At 48.1% G+C, this 18347-nt stretch overlaps 1 long non-coding RNA gene across 8 annotated transcripts in view; it reads right to left on the reverse strand.

Moving 5' to 3' along the window:
• Window positions 1–18347, reverse strand: part of LOC133056470 (uncharacterized) — a 91243-nt gene that overhangs the window by 23875 nt on the left and 49021 nt on the right. For all 8 annotated transcript variants that reach the window (XR_009692826.1, XR_009692821.1, XR_009692824.1 and 5 more), the window contains one exon: window positions 2649–2790. This is a non-coding gene — a long non-coding RNA (uncharacterized LOC133056470). The remainder of the gene's footprint in view (window positions 1–2648; window positions 2791–18347) is intronic.

The following is an 18347-nucleotide window of genomic DNA, read 5'->3' on the forward strand; positions in this document are numbered from 1 at the left end:
GACTAGACAGACCTTTGTTGGCAAAGTAATGTGTCTGCTTTTTAATATACTGTCTAGACTGGTCATAGCTTTTCTTCCAAGGAGCAAGCATCTCTTAATTTCATGACAGCAGTCACCATCTGCAGTGATTTTGGAGCCCAAGAAAATAAAGTCTGTCACTATTTCCATTGTTTCCCCATCTATTTGCTGTGAAGTGATGGGACAGGATGCCATAATCTAAGTTTTCTGAATGTTGAGCTTTAAGCCAACTTTTCCACTCTCCTCTTTCACTTTCATCAAGAGGCTCTTTAGTTCTTCTTCACTTTCTGCCATAAGGGTGGTGTCATCTGCATATCTGAGGTTATTGATATTTCTCCCAGCGATCTTGATTTCAGTTTGTGCTTCATCCAGCTCAGCATTTCATATGATGTACTCTGCACATAAGTTAAATAAGCAGGGTGACAATATACAGCCTTGACGTATGTACTCCTTTCCCAATTTGGAACCAGTCCGTTGTTCCATGTCTGGTTCTAACTGTTGCTTGTTGACCTGCATACAGATTTCTCAGGAGGCAGGTCAGGTGGTCTTGTATTCCCATCTCTTTAAGGATTTTCCACAGTTTGTTGTGATCTACACAGTCAAAGGTTTTGGCATAGTCAATAAAGCAGAAATAGATGTTTTTCTGGAACTTTCTTGCTTTTTCTATGATCTAATGGATGTTGGCAATTTGATCTCTGGTTCCTCTGCCTTTTCTAAATCCACTTGAATATCTGGAAGTTCATGTACTGTTGAAACCTCGCTTGGAGAATTTTGAGCATTACTTTGCTAGCGTGTGAGATGAGTGCAATTGTGCAGTAGTTTGAACATTCTTTAGCATTGCCTTTCTTTGGGACTGGAATGAAAACTGACCTTTTCCAGTCCTGTGGCCATTGCTGAGTTTTCCAAATTTGCTGACATATTGAGTGTAGCACTTTCACAGCATCACCTTTTAGGATTTGAAATAGTTTAGCTGTAATTCCATCACCTCCACTAGCTTTGTTCGTAGTGATGCTTCTGAAGGCCCATTTGACTTCACATTACAGGATGTCTGGCTTTAGGTGAGTGATCACACCATCGTGGTTATCAGGGTCATGAAGCTCTTTTTTGTAAAGTTCTTCTATGTATTCTTGCCACCTCTTCTTAATATCTCCTGCTTCTGTTAGATCCCTACCATTTCTGTCCTTTATTGAGCCCATCTTTGCATGAAATGTTCCCTTGGGATCTCTAATTTTCTTAAAGAGATCTCTAGTCTTTCCCATTCTATTGTTTTCTTCTCTTTCATTGATAACTGAGGAAGGCTTTCTTATCTCTCCTTGCCGTTCTTTAGAACTCTGCATTCAGATGGGTATATCTTTCCTTTTCTTCTTTGCCTTTAACCTCTCTTCTTTTCTCAGCTATTCGCAAGGCCTCTTAAATTTCTTAACTAACCTTAGTTTCCTCATCTGTAGAGATGATAACAGTGCCTCCTCAGGGACTTTCCTGGTGGTCCAGTGGCCAAGACTGTGCTCCCAATGCAGGGGACCCAGGTTCAAGTCCTGGTCAGGGAGCTAGAACCCATAAGCTGAAACTAAGAGTTTGCATGCTGCAACTAAAGATCCCACATGCTGCAACAAAGATCAAAGATCCCGAGTGCTGCAACTAAGACTAGATGCCGCCAAATAAATAAATAAAAAGAAATATTAAAAGAAGAAGCAATATCGGTTTGGTCGTAGTCAGTGAACTCGGAGTCAGAAACGTAGGTTCCAGCCTCACCTGACCGCTGCTCTTACCCAGCTGCAATGCCTGGGCATGCTAGGTAGGTCTGTTTCCCGGGAATTGCTCCAGTAACAGCCAGTAGGTGGCAGCAAAAAGCAAGCTACCCCTCAGAGGCTTCCTCTGATCCCTGGGTCGAGAAGATCCCCTGGAGAAGGAAATGGCAACCCACCAGTATTCTTGCCTGAAAAATTCTATGGACAGAGGAGCCTGGCGGGCTACAGCCCATGGGGTCGCAAGAGTTGGACATGACTGAGCAACTAAACCACCACAAGCTCAGATGGCAAAGAATCTGCCTGCTAATGCAGGAGACCCTGGTTTGATATTCTGGAGAAGGAAATGGAATGGCCACCCACTCCAGGATTCTTGCCTGGAGAATTCCATGGACAGAGGCCCCCAGTCTATGGGTTTGCAAAGAGTCAGGCACAATGAAGCGACTAACACACTTTCAATCAACAAAGTAACTGCAGGCTTCCCTGGTGGCTCAGTGGTAAAAGAATCTGCCTGCAATGCAGGAGACAGTCCATGGGGTCGTGAAAGAATCAGACACAACTTAGTGGCTGATGAAAGGACAACAAAGTAGCTGACGTTTCTCCCTAATTTCTGCCTACCCCTTCACTCACTTTCTGCTCACATTTTTGTGAGCACTGAGCACTGGGCCTGCTGGGGTGGAAGAAGTCTGCCATAACTGAATTCACGCATTTCCATTTCTTTGACTGTTGCCTTTGTTCCAGTGACACTCAGACCTCCTTCAGCAGTCCATCATCTTTCCTGACTGCATAGCTGACCATCTAGTCACTCACCAAATATCTACACTGACTGTCCCAGAGGCGTCTCAAATACATCAGATCCAAAACTGAACACACTGCTTTTCTCACCAAGGTTACTTTTGCTCCTGTGTCCTTGTTTGCACCACCATCCAACAAGCCACAAATGGAGAAACCTCAGGGTCGTCTGTGACTCCTCCTTCTCCTTCATCCTTCACAGCCAGTCAGTCACCAAATCCTGCAAACACCGCCTCTGGAAAAACACAATTCCAAAGCGCTTTATGTGACACAGACTCATTTGTAAAACATTCAAAGAGAAAAAAAAACAAAAACTGAAAAACACAGATTGGAATGTTCCACTGTTCGGAAGACTAGTGCTTTCTTTGTGTTTTTTGCTTTCGCTTTCCAAAATTTCTATACTGAGCCTGTGGTTCTTCTGAAATGAGAAAATTTTAAAACCTACAGTAAGTATTCCCTTTCTCCCGAAAGTATGTGTACATACAACTGTTAGGACATCACGCATAGCTCGCTCTAGGGTAGTAATGTGCAGAAAAAAATCTGCCCGTAGGTATAGTGCTTTGCCGGGCATCTGTGGCGAGGCTGCCAAGTGGATCAGCTGGTACCGCAGCTCTCTCAGCCCTTTGTTAAAAATGGCACTTCCTCCACACGTGGCTCCTGAAAGCCACTTCATTTTTGGATCCGATTATTTAATGTGAAAAATATTTCTGCTGCAGAAACTCACTGTCATCTCAAGTTTATAGAGAAGATTTTTTTTTCTCACAGAGTGGAGTGCTGATAAATCCAAAGGGAAGCGAGCCCCACCCGAGTCCTTCAGCCAACAGACATTTATAGGGTGCTGACTTACACCTTGGGCATTACTTTAGGAGTTTGCGTTCCAGGGGTAAAGGAGATATATAAGGTCCCTGCTCTTAAGATGTCATCACACAGCTGCTAAGCAGATGAGCAAGATGTTTACAGACAGTAGAAATGCCAGGGTGGTGGGAGAGAAAAACGAAATCAGTAGGGGTGGCTAATTTTGGGTTGTGTGGTCACCCACATAGGAGAGCGTATTTGAACCACGAGGTAAATTACAAGATAGAGCTAGCTGTCTGTCGAGCTGCTGATAGAGCTCAGCCTGAGGGAATGGCAAGCACAAAGGCAGGGACAAACTTGGCATCTTTAGGAAAGAAAAAGGCCAGTGTGGTTTTCCAGAGGTAAGTCAGTGAGGAGGAGTGGAGCAGATGAGCTGGAGAAGGTGGACAGAGTTCGAGCAGGGCCTTGTAGTTGATCAATAAAGAGGTTGGATTTTAATCTAAGTTAAAAACCAACATGAGTACAATTGCTTACACATACATATTGTGTACCTACTATGTGCGACTACTGTTCTAGGCATTTTACACGTGCTATTCCATTTAATCCTTACAACAACCCCGTGACACAGTCTACCCAGTGGTCCCGTGGCTGCTCCAGGTTCTGCTACTTTCAGTGCATCTCCTATCTTCATGCCCCACCATTTAGGGGAGGAAAAAATATATCTTCTGGTCTCTCCTGGATGAGTGCTGGTGAAGGGCTGGCTAACTGGAAGACGAGAGGTCACGTGGAGGAGAACTGAGGCTCCGCAGGCGACAGTCAGCACCCACCCAAATATTGAGCGAGAACATCTTGGATCTTCTAACTCAGCCCAGACAAACTCCTAGCAACCCCGGAGTATTACTGCTGGTCCCACCAACATGTAGAAAGACAGCATCTCTGACCCAACTTAAAGAAGGTTGGCCATCGAGTTTATACTTGGAAAATAACAACTATTAAGGCGTATAGAACATTTTTAATGTACCAGGCACTATGCTGCCTTTACATAGCATTTCCCCTTACAACAGTCCTGTGATGTAAGCACTGCATTTGAGCTCTTTTTTATAGAGGATGAAACCGAGGCACTGAGAGATAAACTGGCTTGTTCATAGTCACACAGCTTGTAGGAGCACCCTGCTGCTCATTTCAGTTCAGTTTAGTCACTCAGTCATGTCTGACTCTTAGCAATCCCATGGACTGAAGCACACCAGGCTTCCCTATCCATTGCCAACTCCCAGAGTTTATTCAAACTCATGTCCATTGAGTCAGTGATGCCATCCAACCATCTCATCCTCTGTCGTCCCCTTCTCCTCCTAACTTCAACCTTTCCCAGCATCAGGGTCTTTTCCAATGAATCAGTTCTTCACATCAGGTGGCCAAAGGATTGGAGCTTCAGCTTCAGCATCAGTCCTTCCAAAGAATATTCAGGACTGATTTCCTTTAGAATGGACTGGTTGGATCTCCTTGTAGTCCAAGGGACTCTTAAGAGTCTTCTCCAACATCACAGTTCAAAAGCATCAATTCTTCAGTGCTCAGCTTTCTTTATGGTCCAACTCTCACATCCATACTTGACTACTGGAAAAACCATAGCTTTGGCTAGACAACCTTTGTTGACCCTGTTGCTCAACCTTGGGGAAAGGGAGGGAAAATCATTTCTGTGGACTGCAGAGCTGGGATATTCCTCCAGGGGCACAATTCACATTGTCTGCTATGTGTACCTGCCGTTCAACCCCATGTTTTGTTATTCATTATTCTGTACTGACTCCAACTGCCCCTTCTGGGTGCACTAATTTTAGGTCAACAGAACCTTTGAGAGATGGAGGATATAAAATAGCACGATGTTAGCCATCAGGGCTGCCCTCAGGATCTGCAGTCTTGGAAGTCCTCCGCAAGGAGGAAGCTTAGGCAGGTAGTGGGGATCAGATAGCAAGCATTAGATGGACCCTGCAGCTGGGAACCCAGGCAAGGCTGTGTGTCACTCTAGGCATGCAGAGACTGGAAAGGGAGAAACTTTAGAAGGCAAAAAGAAGGGACATGGTCAAGACTGGATGGTTGACTGGAAACTAGAAAATGTACTGATCAAGGCAGACAGCATCAAGTCTGTGCGCCTTTGAGGCAAACTTGGGTACCCTTTCTTCCAGACTGGTTTGGTGGGTGCCAGCCTCAGGAGTACCCATCATCGAGAACAGCTAAGAGGGTGAATTTGAGAGGTTGTTTTTATTGTTGTTTTAGTTACTAAGTCGTGTCCAACTCTTGTGACCCCACAGACTGTAGCCTGACAGACTCTGGCCATGAAACCACTGAAATAAAGAAAGCAACTACCCAAAACCAAGAAATGTATACCTATAGTGAGGTGTGAAGATGTGGTTTCTTTTGTTTTCCTCTCTTTCTCTGTCTCTCTGTGTGTGTCAGTTTCTTAGTTATAGTCCTGGACCTTAGCAATAACAACAATCCATATTTGCATGTTGCAGGAACATGCCAGAGACTTGAATGCCTTCCATCCAAGTTTCTAGCCCACAGGATCAGCATGATCTCAGGAACTTGAATCACAGAGCAAGTTTGCACAGCTCTCTACTCTTTATAAAGCTATTTGGGAGGCTTATTAGCATGTTTGAGGTTATGCCAAAGGTTTGTAAAAAAACACAATGGAAGCACACAAGAAGTTTTAGGGAGATTTTATATTTCATTCCAGGACTTGATTCCCTCCTGCAAAGACAAGGGTCTCTATGTCATGTTCATCTGAGTTGGGTAAGAAAATAACTCTATGTTCTTAGGTGAAAGTAACTTAAAAAATATTTTTGCTGACAACTTGAATAATGCATGCTCATGACTAAAAATAATCCAGTGTGACCGGAAAATGTATAACCTAGATGCAGCAAGGTCCCTAGCGGTAATCACAGCTCTCACCCTTGGTCCACTCTGAGGCTGCATTCGGAATCTAAATGCAATGCCAGGAAACCAGCTCTATCGGTGATGGAGCGATAAAGTTTTACTGAAGATTTTTTGGAGACGGTGTGGCAGAAGGGTGATATTGCATGTGTGTGTGTACTGGTGTGTGTGTGTGCTCAGCTATGTCCGACTCTTTGGAATCCCATGGACTATAGCCCACCAGGCTTCTCTGTCCATGGGATTTCCCAGGCAAGAATACTGGAGTGGGTTGCCATTTCCTCCTCCAGGATATTCTCCTGTCCCAGGGATTGAACCCACATTTCTTATGTCTCCTGCATTGGCAGGTGGATTCTTTACCACTGTGTCCATCTCATAGGGACATTGCATACCTCATGGCAAATGCCAAAGCAATTCCCTTTATTTTTTTAATTTTTTTTAGCAATTCCCTTTAAACATCTTAGTTCTGCTGGAATTTCTTCTCTAAATATCATTCTCCTTTCCACTCTCTTCCTCCCCCTTCCCTGTCTCTGTCTGGGTTCCCCATCACAACATAAACGCCCCTCCATGGTCTGGAAGAACTCAGTTCTGGCTCTCAACTTGCCTATCCCACTCAAAATGAGAAAAGCTCAGTAGATGGCTGATTGTACTCCGACTTTTTTTTTTTAAGAAAGTAGTTCAATATCCAATTATTTGTCGAGAATGGCTGGGAATTGGCACTGGAACTGGCTTTCTCAGGCTTGAAAGATCTGAGCATTTTTCTTCCTGGTTGCCCATTCGGTGAAAACATGGTGGTAGCCTGAAATGGGCTCTGGTTGTAGTATTTACCCCACAGAAGTTGGATAGTTCTGTAAATCATCCTCCCTCCCACCCTCAGAAGCTAGTTCTTAAACTTTTATCAGCACATGACTGGACTCACTCCACAAGATACATATAAAATTCTTATCAAACAAAATCAGGTCTTGTTCTGCGGAAGGCAGTGTCAGGCGCTGGGGTCAGGGTGGAAGACAATTTTTGATGTCAAGAAAATAAAAGATTTCTCTATATAGTGATATAGAGAGTGATATATATCTCTATATAGTGATATATATAACATATATTATTAAAGAGAAAAATCACTGGCCCTAAATGGCATCACTTGTGCTAATGCCCATGACACCAAACCTAGGTTTAATATCTAACCTAACTGCAGATTTTTTTTTTTTACTTTTTTTTTGTTTTTTAATTTTTTGGCCACAGCACATGGCATTCAGGATCTTAGTCCCCCAACTAGGGATTGAACCTGTACGCCTTGCAGTGGAAGTGTGGAGTCTTAAATACTGGAGTGCCAGGGAAGTCCTCTAATTGCAGTTTTGACTTTCATAGAAATGCAATCTTAATTAACCAGTTTGGAATTTTCTGGTCAGCACCAAAGAAGTAATCTGTCATGTGGACCCTCTCCATTTCCCTTGCCCCGCCCAGTGGATGAAGAGGCAACCGACACAACAGTATCTTTGTCTGTTCCCTCACTCCAAAAAGATATCCTGGCCAGAAAACAATCTGTTAATTACTTCTGCTAATAGCGCCCTTGCCCCACCCTTCTTCCGATAAAAAAGTTCCATTTTGCACAACCCCTAGGAGTGCCCTTCTAGTCACTAGATAAGATGCTGCCTGTGTGTGGCCATTAAGGCAGCGTTTCTCAGCATTGGCACTATTGACATTTGGGCCAGTTATTAATAATTCTCCATGATGTGGGGGCAGCCTGTGCAACAGCAGGAGCTGGTACCACCCCCAGGTCCGAAGGTGCAAGCACGGGCTCCAGTTGTAACTACCGCACAACATATAACTCCAAAACTGTGTGCCTGTCAACAGCGACAGCAATGATTTTACTCACAAATCTGCATTCTGGGGACAGAATGCTTGTTTGAGCCCCGGGGGTGGCTTGCAGGCCGAGGCCTGGGATCACCTGAAGCCTTGCTCACACTCCTGCAAGGGGGCAGAGGAGAGCTGAACCTCTCTCTGTGTGTCTGTCGTTTCACACCTGGACTCTCCAGTATGGCAGCTTCTGGGTACTTGAACTTCACACCTGGTGGCTCAGGGCTGCAAAGGTGTGTGTTCTGAGGGGAGAGGGCCAGGAACAAGCTGATCACCTTTTCTGTCCTCGTCTCTGGAGTCACTCAGTGCCACTTCCACCTGGATTATAATTGTTAGAAGTGAGATGCTTCCAGAGGTGAAAGATGAAACTTTTCTTTTTGTGGAAAGAAAGTGAAAGTGAAGTCGCTCAGTCCTGTCCCACTCTTTGTGACCCCCTGGACTGTAGCCTACCAGGCTCCTCCCTCTGTGGGTTTCTCCAGGCAAGAATACTGGAGTGGTTGCCATTTCCTTCTCCAGGGGACCTTCCTGACCCAGGGACTGAACCCAGGTCTCCCGCATCGCAGGCAGACGCTTTACCCTCTGAGCCGCCAGGGAGTGTTAACAAATTGCAGGGCTTCCCTGGTGGCGCAGTGGTAAAGAATGCACCTGCCAATGTAGGAGACACGGATTTGATCCATAGTCCAGGAAGATCCCACATGCTGTAGAGCAACTAAGCCCGTGGGTCACAAAACAGGGCCTGTGCTCTGGAGCCTAGGAGCTACAACTCCTGGAGCCCATGAGCCTAGAGCCCACATTGGGCAACAAGATAAGCCACCTCAACGAGAAGCCCACGCATGGCAACTAGAGAGTAGCCCTTGCTCGCCCCAACGAGAGAAAGTCTGGGCAACAGTGAAGTTGAGCCAAAAAATAAAATAAATAAACCAAATTTTAAAAAAAGAGTTTAAAAAATTGCACACCTGGGCCACCTCCCCACCCCTCGGCGCACCGGGCTGCGAGCTACCCACCCGCTCCCTTTCGCTGCGCCCCCTGCCTCACTCGACCCGGCTCCTCCGCCTCCCGTTCCCCCTCCGGGCCCGCTGCCGCCTCCCGGCCCTCTTGGCCGGGCAGCTCCCTTCTCAACAGGCCTTGCCCATCCCACTGGGTTGGCGCCGGTCCCGGCCTCCTGGTTCTCCTGGGCTGCCGCCTCCCCTCCCTCTGAACCATTCTCTGATGACAGCCGACGGGCGATCAGCCTGGTCCATCTAGCCCAGCCCTCCGCCTATGGGCCACACTTGAGAGAACCCCTTCCAGGTTGAGGAGTTATTTTTTGTCGGCCTCATTAAATAGATGGGTTTAATGCTAAAGACGACAAGTTCACGAGCTACACTCTGGAAGCCAGGAAAGATTTTGGAAAGTCATGCAATGATGAATCCTTCTCCCTGCTGGTATTTAAAGCAAAGACATGGCGTTTCCAGTCTGTGGTCTGGATCAGCCTGCTTTCTTGGTATCTCTGCCTGCCAAGGCTTCAACTCCTACAATAAAGTTTTCCGTCAGGAAACCCACACCCATTGGCTCTACATTTTCTTTACCATCAGATCCCTTTAGAACCTCATCACGCCAATAACTGTTCCCTTAAATGTTATCCTTCATTGCCTTCTATCAGCCATTATATCCAGCATGTCTTTCCAGATCTTCACAATGGACCTGTGCCACTCTGAGTCTCCATCCATAATTCTGCCTCTCTCACTTTTCTGGAAATGTGGTATGCAAGAAAGAGCAGGCACATTACAGTCAGACATTCTGGATCAGGCAGACCTGTCCAGATCTGAAGTGACTGCATAGGCTTTAGCTGGTGAGTTAACCTCGCTAATCCTTAATTCCTTATCTCTATAATTGAAACAATCATATTCACCCAACAGCGTGGTTATGAAAAATAATAATGCTAAGTCCTTGGCACATAGTATTAAAAGGATGTCAGTTTTCATCTTTCTTTTGTATGTTCAACCATTTCCTTGAAATTGAAAGGTGAACTTCTTTCACCAAAATCTCCCTTGTTATTCCCATTTACTCTTTTTTCCCCATCAACTATCTCTTCTTTGAGGCTCCCCCTCAAATATCCAGCTCCATAGTAAGTGCTCACTGAAAAGTTCTAAAGTCTTAAGTCACTTGTATTTTTTAATATTAGTCATCTAATTTGAACAAATACAAGGCTAAAAAAAAAAAAAAAATTCCAGGCCTGTTTTAAAACCATCTCAGGCAAGGAGTAATTACAAGAACCTAGACACAGTCACTGCTATATGGCGAGGGCTGCCTGACCAAAACTCTGGCCCTCGAGAGAGGAATACAGCTGTTCCTTGACCTTCTGCTGAAGGGAGGTGGGGAATTAACATGCAGCCCTCTTCCCGTCATCTGCTGGTGTCTGCTTTGGCTGAGCCCATCTGAATCAGACAAGGGAGCTGGTGGATACAGCCCGTGCAGGCTCCTGGGCACCCGGGGCACAGAAGTGGTGGGGCAGGGAATGCTTCTGAAGGGGCCAACACAAGACGCCCAGCATGGAATACACCCTGGTGGTCAGTTTTCTTAGAGCTGTCTCCATTAAGACTAAACAACCTGCTATTCCATCCAGAAAAGACCAAGGGGCTTGCCATTCTTGACGGCTGCAAGGTCTGCTGTGCTAGAGCGGAAGGGCTGGTAGTAATCCTTTCATTCGCCAGGCGCTAACTGCAGGGTGCTCCATTCGTGCTGTGTGGACCGCACCTCACTGAGTCCCCACCACTCCCCAGAAAGTCCATCTTGTTATCTCCATTTTACAGAGAAGGAAACTAGAATGCAGAAGAGACTTGAGTCACTTGCCTAAGGTACTAGCCCCCCACAGCAAGCAGAGAACCCAGAGTCCAGGACTGGTCTGATTCTGAAGACTATACCAAAGCCATCATGTTTCCACTGCCTGTGGGAACAAAGCAGGACAGGCTGCCAGCGAGAAGGTAGCAATTTTCAGCCTCTTGTCTCCCAGTTATATTTTCAACTCAACGCAGTGCTTTTTTAAAAAATGGCCCTCATGATGTTGGATTTCTTCCTTGCTGGGACAAAAATCAATTGCTCTTATAGCTGATCAAGGACCTGCACATCCTCATCTGATCATGGAAAGTCTTTTTTTTTTTTTTTTTAATTATTATTATTATTTTGGCTGTGCTGGGTCTTTGCTGGCTCTTTGCTGCTGCTTGGGCTTTGCTCCAGTTGCAGCGAGCTGGGGCTACCCTCTAGTTGCAGTTGCTTCTCGTTGCTCTGGCTTCTCTCGTTGCAGAGCACAGGCTCCAGAGCATGCAGGCTTCAGGAGTTGTGGCTCAGGGGCTCAGGAGTTGCAGCTCTCAGGCTCTAGAGCACAGGGTCAGTAGTTGTGGTGCACAGGCTTAGCTGCCCTGAGGCATGTGAGATCTTCCCCGATCAGGGACTGGATTGTGTTTCCTGCATTGGCAGGTGGATTATTTACCACTGAGCCACTAAGGAAACCCATGGGAAGTCTTAAAGGGGCCCTGTCTGCTTGCAGGCTTCAGCTTCCCTGAACCAGGGCTACATAAACAAGGAGACCTGATGGCGCTGGCGTCAGATGATGGGAGTCTGTCTCTCTCCCTTCCTGACAAGCACCCTGGTCCCCGCTGACAACTCCGCGTTTATCGGAAAAACAGGCCCAGATGCCCCATGAGCAGCAGTCCTTGCTCTTGGTTCTTGGATACTCAGGATAAAAGCCATCTGGCCGCTGACGGGGTGGGGGCTGGAGGAAGCACCAGGTCGGTCCCCCTGGCAGCACTTTGCCTCTCTGTGTGGGTCTGGGTCTGAGCCTGAGAAAAGGCTTTGGGCAGCCCTTGCTCCAGTGCAGGAAGTAACACCTGTAAGGGTGTGGCGACATTTGGGAGGCCACGTGCTCCTTCCTGCATGTTCCCTCATCCATGAGTATCATCCATGTTGGCAAATTTCAGACAGGGCCATAGAGGATGGAGCAGGAGGCAGGAAGTGCCCTCCAGACCTTCTCTTCTGGACCCCAGTGTGGACAGCTGGCCTCCTGGCCTGAAGGCTCTCTCACAGGGAGTCTTTCTCTCTGCTGATGACATTCACGTTTTGCCTTCACTGTTTTGGTAGGGCACTACATTGTTAGAGTCACATATCACCAGGGAGTTGCAGCTTAAGGCAGAGTCATGTTTTATAATAGGAAGGTCAAACTATTCATTTGATATTGTAAATCAGTGAATTGTTTTCCATCTTTAACAGGTTCCTTCCTGCCTTTCCTCCCCCTTCAACCACGTCACAGTTAGAAGGCTACCAAAAGGCAGGAATATTACTGTAGATGACCTGAGGCAAGGGATAAATACACCGGAGGAAAATGGGTAGACAGATCACTCAGGGGAACCCTCTGGGTCTTTCAGGTGGCCATGGCGAAGTCCTGTTCCAGCAGGTGCGTGTGCCCGAGGAGAACATGGTCCTGAGTCTGGCCCGGGCTTCGTGATCCTCCCGGTCTGACTGGGTTCCGACAGGATCCATCACTGCATGCGGTTGATCGGGTACTTGGAGAGGGCGCTGGCGCTCGGGAAGGCCCGTCTCTGTCCCAGAACCACCATCTGTTTTCCTATCAGATGTCAAATCCCGTTTTCTGAGAGCAGACTTGGCTAGTGAAGCAAGATGATGTTCCTTCAAGGAGCTGTGTCCCTGTCTTTGCTTTGTATCTGCTACTCTACTGAAGTCTGAAAGGTAGAGAATAGGCCTCACTCTGCTGAGGTGGCCAGAAGGGGAAAAGTCCAGGTCGAGGGCAAGGTTTCAAGGCCCACAGGGTGATGGCCTGCTGATGGCCACTCCTGTTACCAGGTCATCTTTGAAAATCAGATACCAGGGAGAACCTGGGGTTCCAGCATCCAGCCCTGCACCACCCTTCTCCCACTACATGTCCTGAAAACTTTGTTCTGCTGTGACCTACTCAAAGGTTGGAAGCCCACACAAAAGGAAATTCTAGCTGGGATCGGTAATTCAAATCATTGGTATCGATTTCACAGAGATGAAACAAACAAATATTTCACAAGAGACTGTACAAAGAATGGAGAATCCATTGTGTTTGGATTACTGAGCAAACCTGAGACTTACACCCTTTTCAGGGTGACCAGTTTTGTTTTTTTTATCTTTGAAAATGCCTTTCTTAGAACTTCCCTGGTGGTCCAGTGGTTAAGAATCTGCCTTTCAATACAGAGGACACAAGTTTGATCCCTGGTCCAGTAAGATCCCACATGTTTTGGAGCAACTAAGCCCGTCTGCCACAACTATGAGCCCATGCACTACAACTATCGAAGCTGGTACGCCCAGAGGCTGTGCTCCAAAGCAAGAGAAACCGCTGCAATGAGAGGCCTGGGCACTGCAGTAAAGAGTAGCGCCTACTTGTCGAAACTAGAGAAAGTCTGCTCACAACAACGAAGACCCAGTGCAGTCAAAAATAGATGCATAAACAGATAAATTTTTTAAAAAAATGCCTCTCTCTAAGGGCTCACGTATAGTACTCCAGTCCCATTCTGCAGAGCAGTTTGACTAAATGTGTTAGACATCTTAGAAGGTAGGACCTCCCTGGTGGTGCAGTGCCTAAGACTCTGCACTCCTAATGCAAGGGGCCCAGGTTCTATCCCTGGTCAGGGAATTATGCCCCACCTGCTGCAACAAAGATCGAAGATCTCGTATGACACAAATAAGATCCAGTGAAGCCAAGTAAATAAATAAATTGTAAAAAAAAAGAAGTCCTAGAAGGTGCCATAGTGTTGATGTGGCCGTTCCACTAGAAGGCGTGGTCACAAGGAGTAATTAGATTTGATATTTGATACTAGGAGGTTCATCACAGCGGTGATTATAAAATGTTGAAAACAACTTATAAGGCTAACAATTGAAGCCTGGTCAGATAACCATGGTATGGGCATGCAGGAAATTCCAAAATAAAATTTATTTCTTAATATATATAGAGGTGCTCCTAAATTTTAAAAAATCAGGCTATAAAGCATTATATAGAGTATAACTCCATTTTTTGGTAAGAAATGCAGATGTATGTATGTGTCTGTGTGTGCTCAGTCGTGTCTGACTCTTTGTGACCCCATGGATTGTAACCTGCCAGGCTCCTTTGTCCATGGAATTTCCCAGACAAGAATACTAGAGTGGGTTGCCATTTCCTCCTCCAGGGCATCTTCCCAACTCAGGGACTGAACCTGAGTCTCTTGCGTTGGCAGGTGGGTTCTTTACCACTGAGCCACCGGGGTAGCCCATGCATGTATATGCATGTACAAAAAGTGCAAAAGGGTATCCACCAAATATTCGGTAAGTGACAGATGATTGGATACCAAGTGTTCATATTTTCTTCTTTTTGTCTGCAAATGTATACTATTTCTGCCATGAGATATATTATTTGTGTCATAACTGTATTTAGCTTTAAAAAAATGTTGGGAGACTTCCCTGATGGTTCAGTAGCTAAGATTGAGCTCCCAATGCAGGGGGTCCGGGTTCAATCCCAGGTCAGAGAACTAGATCTCACATCCTGCAACTAATGATCCTGCGTGCAGCTGAGACCTGACAGAGTTAAAAAAGAAAACAAGGTGAGAGGAAGGACCCCATATAACCTTTCCTGATTGCTTGTGGCTCTCAAAGACGCTTGGATCCCTGTTGCAACAGGAGTTGCTCACAAGCGGGGCCTGGCACCCAGACTTTGCTCCCGAGGGCCCCGCAGGACGTGAAGCAGGTCCTGCCATCAGCAGAGGGCGTCCTCCTGGCCTGTGTGAGGTGCCCACCATCCCTGCCTGATTCCCTGGAGAGCCCTAGGCCTGAGGCGGCTCAGATCAAGCTCTGTCCTGCCTGGTGGCTAGGCCTGCCCAAAAGGGGCGGAAAGGCTGGAGTAAAGGGGTTCCCGGAGGTAATCTGTGCAGGCACCAATTTGACTAGCTCCACGGTGCCCTCGAACATTGTCTGCGTCTGGTTCTTCCCCCTGGAAGTTTCTGGGGGCTGGAGAGCTGGCCAAGTGGCAGATGAACTGCGCAGTCTGCTTCCACTCCCTGCCCCCCGCCCTCTCCTGTGCTTCCACCCACCTCCTCTGAAGGGCCCACGCCTCCAATCCTGTCTCCTGTGTCCACAGGCAAAGTCCCTGGTAGAGCAGGACACGGTCCTGGCAGAAGTCACCCAGTCCCTCGTAGAGATGGAGCAGCCCACCTCCCAGATGTGGTGGGAAGGAGGCAGGAGGCCTTGGGGGGTGGGGGCCTCACAGAGGACAGGTCCTGAGGTCGTGGTGAGGGACTGAATCTGAACACGCCGACTCTTCCCTCCCGGTTCTGTACACCTCAGAGAAAGCGCTTGACTCCTTGACATAAATGTGATCAACTCTTCTTGGAACTGCTTGGGCAGCTCTTCAAAACTGAAAAAGCTACCCACAAAAAAAAAGAAAAAGAAAAGATACAATAAAAGAGGACTGAACTTTCTGTTTTATCAACCCGATGAATTTCCGGGTCCTAGACAACAGGCCTGACAGGGCCACATGGCTCCCAGCCTCAGCTACGTCCCCCCTGGACTACCCACACATCAAGCACGCTAAAAGTAAGCAAAGGAATTAGCCAGAGGAGAAGCTTTACTTTCAGATGTGACGTTATTCCTCAAATGGCTCTTTCCGAGTGCTTCTAACACCAGGCATGGTGCCGTGCTGACCCCTGCCTGCTCCGGCTCTCCATGCGGGCTCCACCCCTTAGCTGAGAGGCCTTGGTTGGGGAGGGGCAGTGTTGGGAGGGTGAAGGGGTGGAGGGGTGGGGGTGACCCAGGAACCCAGGGGGTTCCCAGTTTTGTGGCACTCTAATGCCAGGTATGAGGGCTGTAAGGGGATCACTTGCCCATACTCAGGGTAGATTCTCGCAGCTCAATTCCCCCGAGTCCTGGCTGGCCTTGGTCCACTGTCCAGTTGGAAACAGAGCTGGCTGTGACCCCGAACGAAGCACAAGCCATTCCCACTCTGGGGACACTGCCAGTCATCTGGGAAGATGCCCGGAGTCTGTCCTTGACCAGACGCCTGCTCACACCACACCACAAGCCGAGTCACTGTCCTGGCCACCACCGCCAACCCGCCACCCCCCTTGGTGCTGGACAGACACCGTACACCAGGCCGGGCCACCTCACGGTCCAGCGGGAACTCGGTCTCGGTTCTGAGCCATGGTTTCCACTCCTCCCTGTGAAACTGATGGTTCTTCCAAGCGTTCCGCCCTAAGGTCTGCCCTCCTCACCACGGCTCCTCATCCTTAAAGTTTGCAGCTCTCAATATTGCCATGATTCAAGTGGTGGCCCTGTCCATGGCCTCGCGAGCGGCCGGTAGTGCATTCAGGTGAGCACAGTTAAGATCGCTGGTTCTTCTGAATCATTTACAACAGATGCAAGACTCCCTCTCCTTCAACTTGCCCAACCTCCTGTAGACTAACAGCCTCCCTTTGTCACACACTCACCACACGTGACTTTCCTCTTCCTCCTCAGGACAACCCTAGGAGGGGTCCTAGTCCCTCCTCCATTTTGAAAATGTGAAACAGAAGTACAAGAAAGTGAAGTGACTTGTCAAGGTCACTCAGCTTGCAAGGAGCTCAGCTCAGATTCTCAGGGGGAACCTAGGTCCTTCTTTCCCTGGGTTGGGAAGATCCCCTGGAGGAGGGCATGGCAACCCACTCCAGTGTTCTTGCCTGAAGAATCCCATGGACAGAGGAGCTTGGCAGGCTACTATCCATAGGGTCGCAAACAGTCGGACGTGTCTGAAGCAACTTAGCATGCACGCATGCACAGGTCATTCTTAGGGGCTTCCCTGGTGGCTCAGACGGTGAAGAACCTGTCTGCTGTTCAGGATGCCCTGGTTTGATCCCCTGGTCGGGAAGATCCCCTGGAGAAGAGAATGGCTAGCGACTCCAGTATTCCTGCCTGGGGAATCCCATGGACGGAGGAGCCTGGTGGGCTACAATCCATGGGGTCACAAAGAGTTGGACACCACTGAGCGACTGACACTTTCACTTTACTTTCAGGTCCTTCTTACACCAGGCCCAGCCTCCTAAACATGCCATGCCTCCTTCCCAAGTCTCAATCCCTTGGCCCCTGTCTCAGTACATCAGTTGCCTCCCCATATTTGAGTTTACACAAGATCCTGCCCGTGGGGTTGCAAAGAATCGGACACGACTGAGCACACACACACAAGATTCTACCAGTGCATTGGCCCACCCGTGTACAAGGAAGGCACAGACACAGTGACCCCCCCCACCCCAAATCAGCCGCCTCACTCCTGCTCATGGTAAGGTCAGCAAAGGACCATGGTGTTATGGTGTGTGAGGGCCAATGTCCATCTGCTCTGTAGTCAGAATGGTTGTTGGGACAGGGGGAGAGGTGGGGGGCAGTATGCCACTACAGTTCCGAGAGCAGTACTCTCCCCATGGAGAAAGGTGGACATGCTCGCTCACTTGAGATCTGAGCTCTTCAAGCAGTGGGTGCCTGTGAGCCCAGGTGGTGGGCAGAGATAAGCCACTGGCTGTTGACCTGGTCTGCTAACCTCATGATTTGGGATGATGTGGCCAACAGTTGCCCGTTTCAGGTCAGTCCACATGGGCAGGGGCCGTCCTCCCACGTGGTTCCACGTTGCAGACCTGACCCCCACCTCGAGGGAACCACTTTACTGGAGAGAGTGCCTGCCTCCAGGGCTACGGGCCTTCAGGGTACTGGGGAGTCATGGGGGGCTTGTGAAAGGGCTCCCCCAATACTCCTGCCCCAGTGGTCTGGGGAGGCAGGCCCAGGCTCTCCTCTACTACCTGCTGCTCATGGAAGGTAAAGTTAAATTCAAGCCCCCAAACGAATTGCTGTCACAACACCAGCCACACTGGCAAACAACGTTTTGCAAACTCTGACAAGGTTCTAGCAGCCTGTGTTCTTGCTTCCAGCCTTAGGAAGGAAGAGGATGTTTTGAAAAAGTAAATGCCTTGGCTGGTGACCCAGTTTATCCCATGGCTCTAGAATTTCTCTTGTGGCCTCTGAGGTTTCCCTTGCTTGTTAAGTCATGCACTGAAGGGGTGGAAAGAGAAGCCGTGCTGTGGGGTGACCCAGAGTCTCCCTCAGATACTGTGCTGCAAAGTGGGGAGGTCCCCTGGGAGTGGGGGACAGTGAACAGTGCCTGATGGATGTGAGACACAGAGATGCGGCCTCCAGTAGCCCCCTCATCCAGGGTCTCCT

This window comes from Dama dama, chromosome 5, assembly GCF_033118175.1.
Source record: "Dama dama isolate Ldn47 chromosome 5, ASM3311817v1, whole genome shotgun sequence".
Taxonomy (NCBI): domain Eukaryota; kingdom Metazoa; phylum Chordata; class Mammalia; order Artiodactyla; family Cervidae; genus Dama; species Dama dama.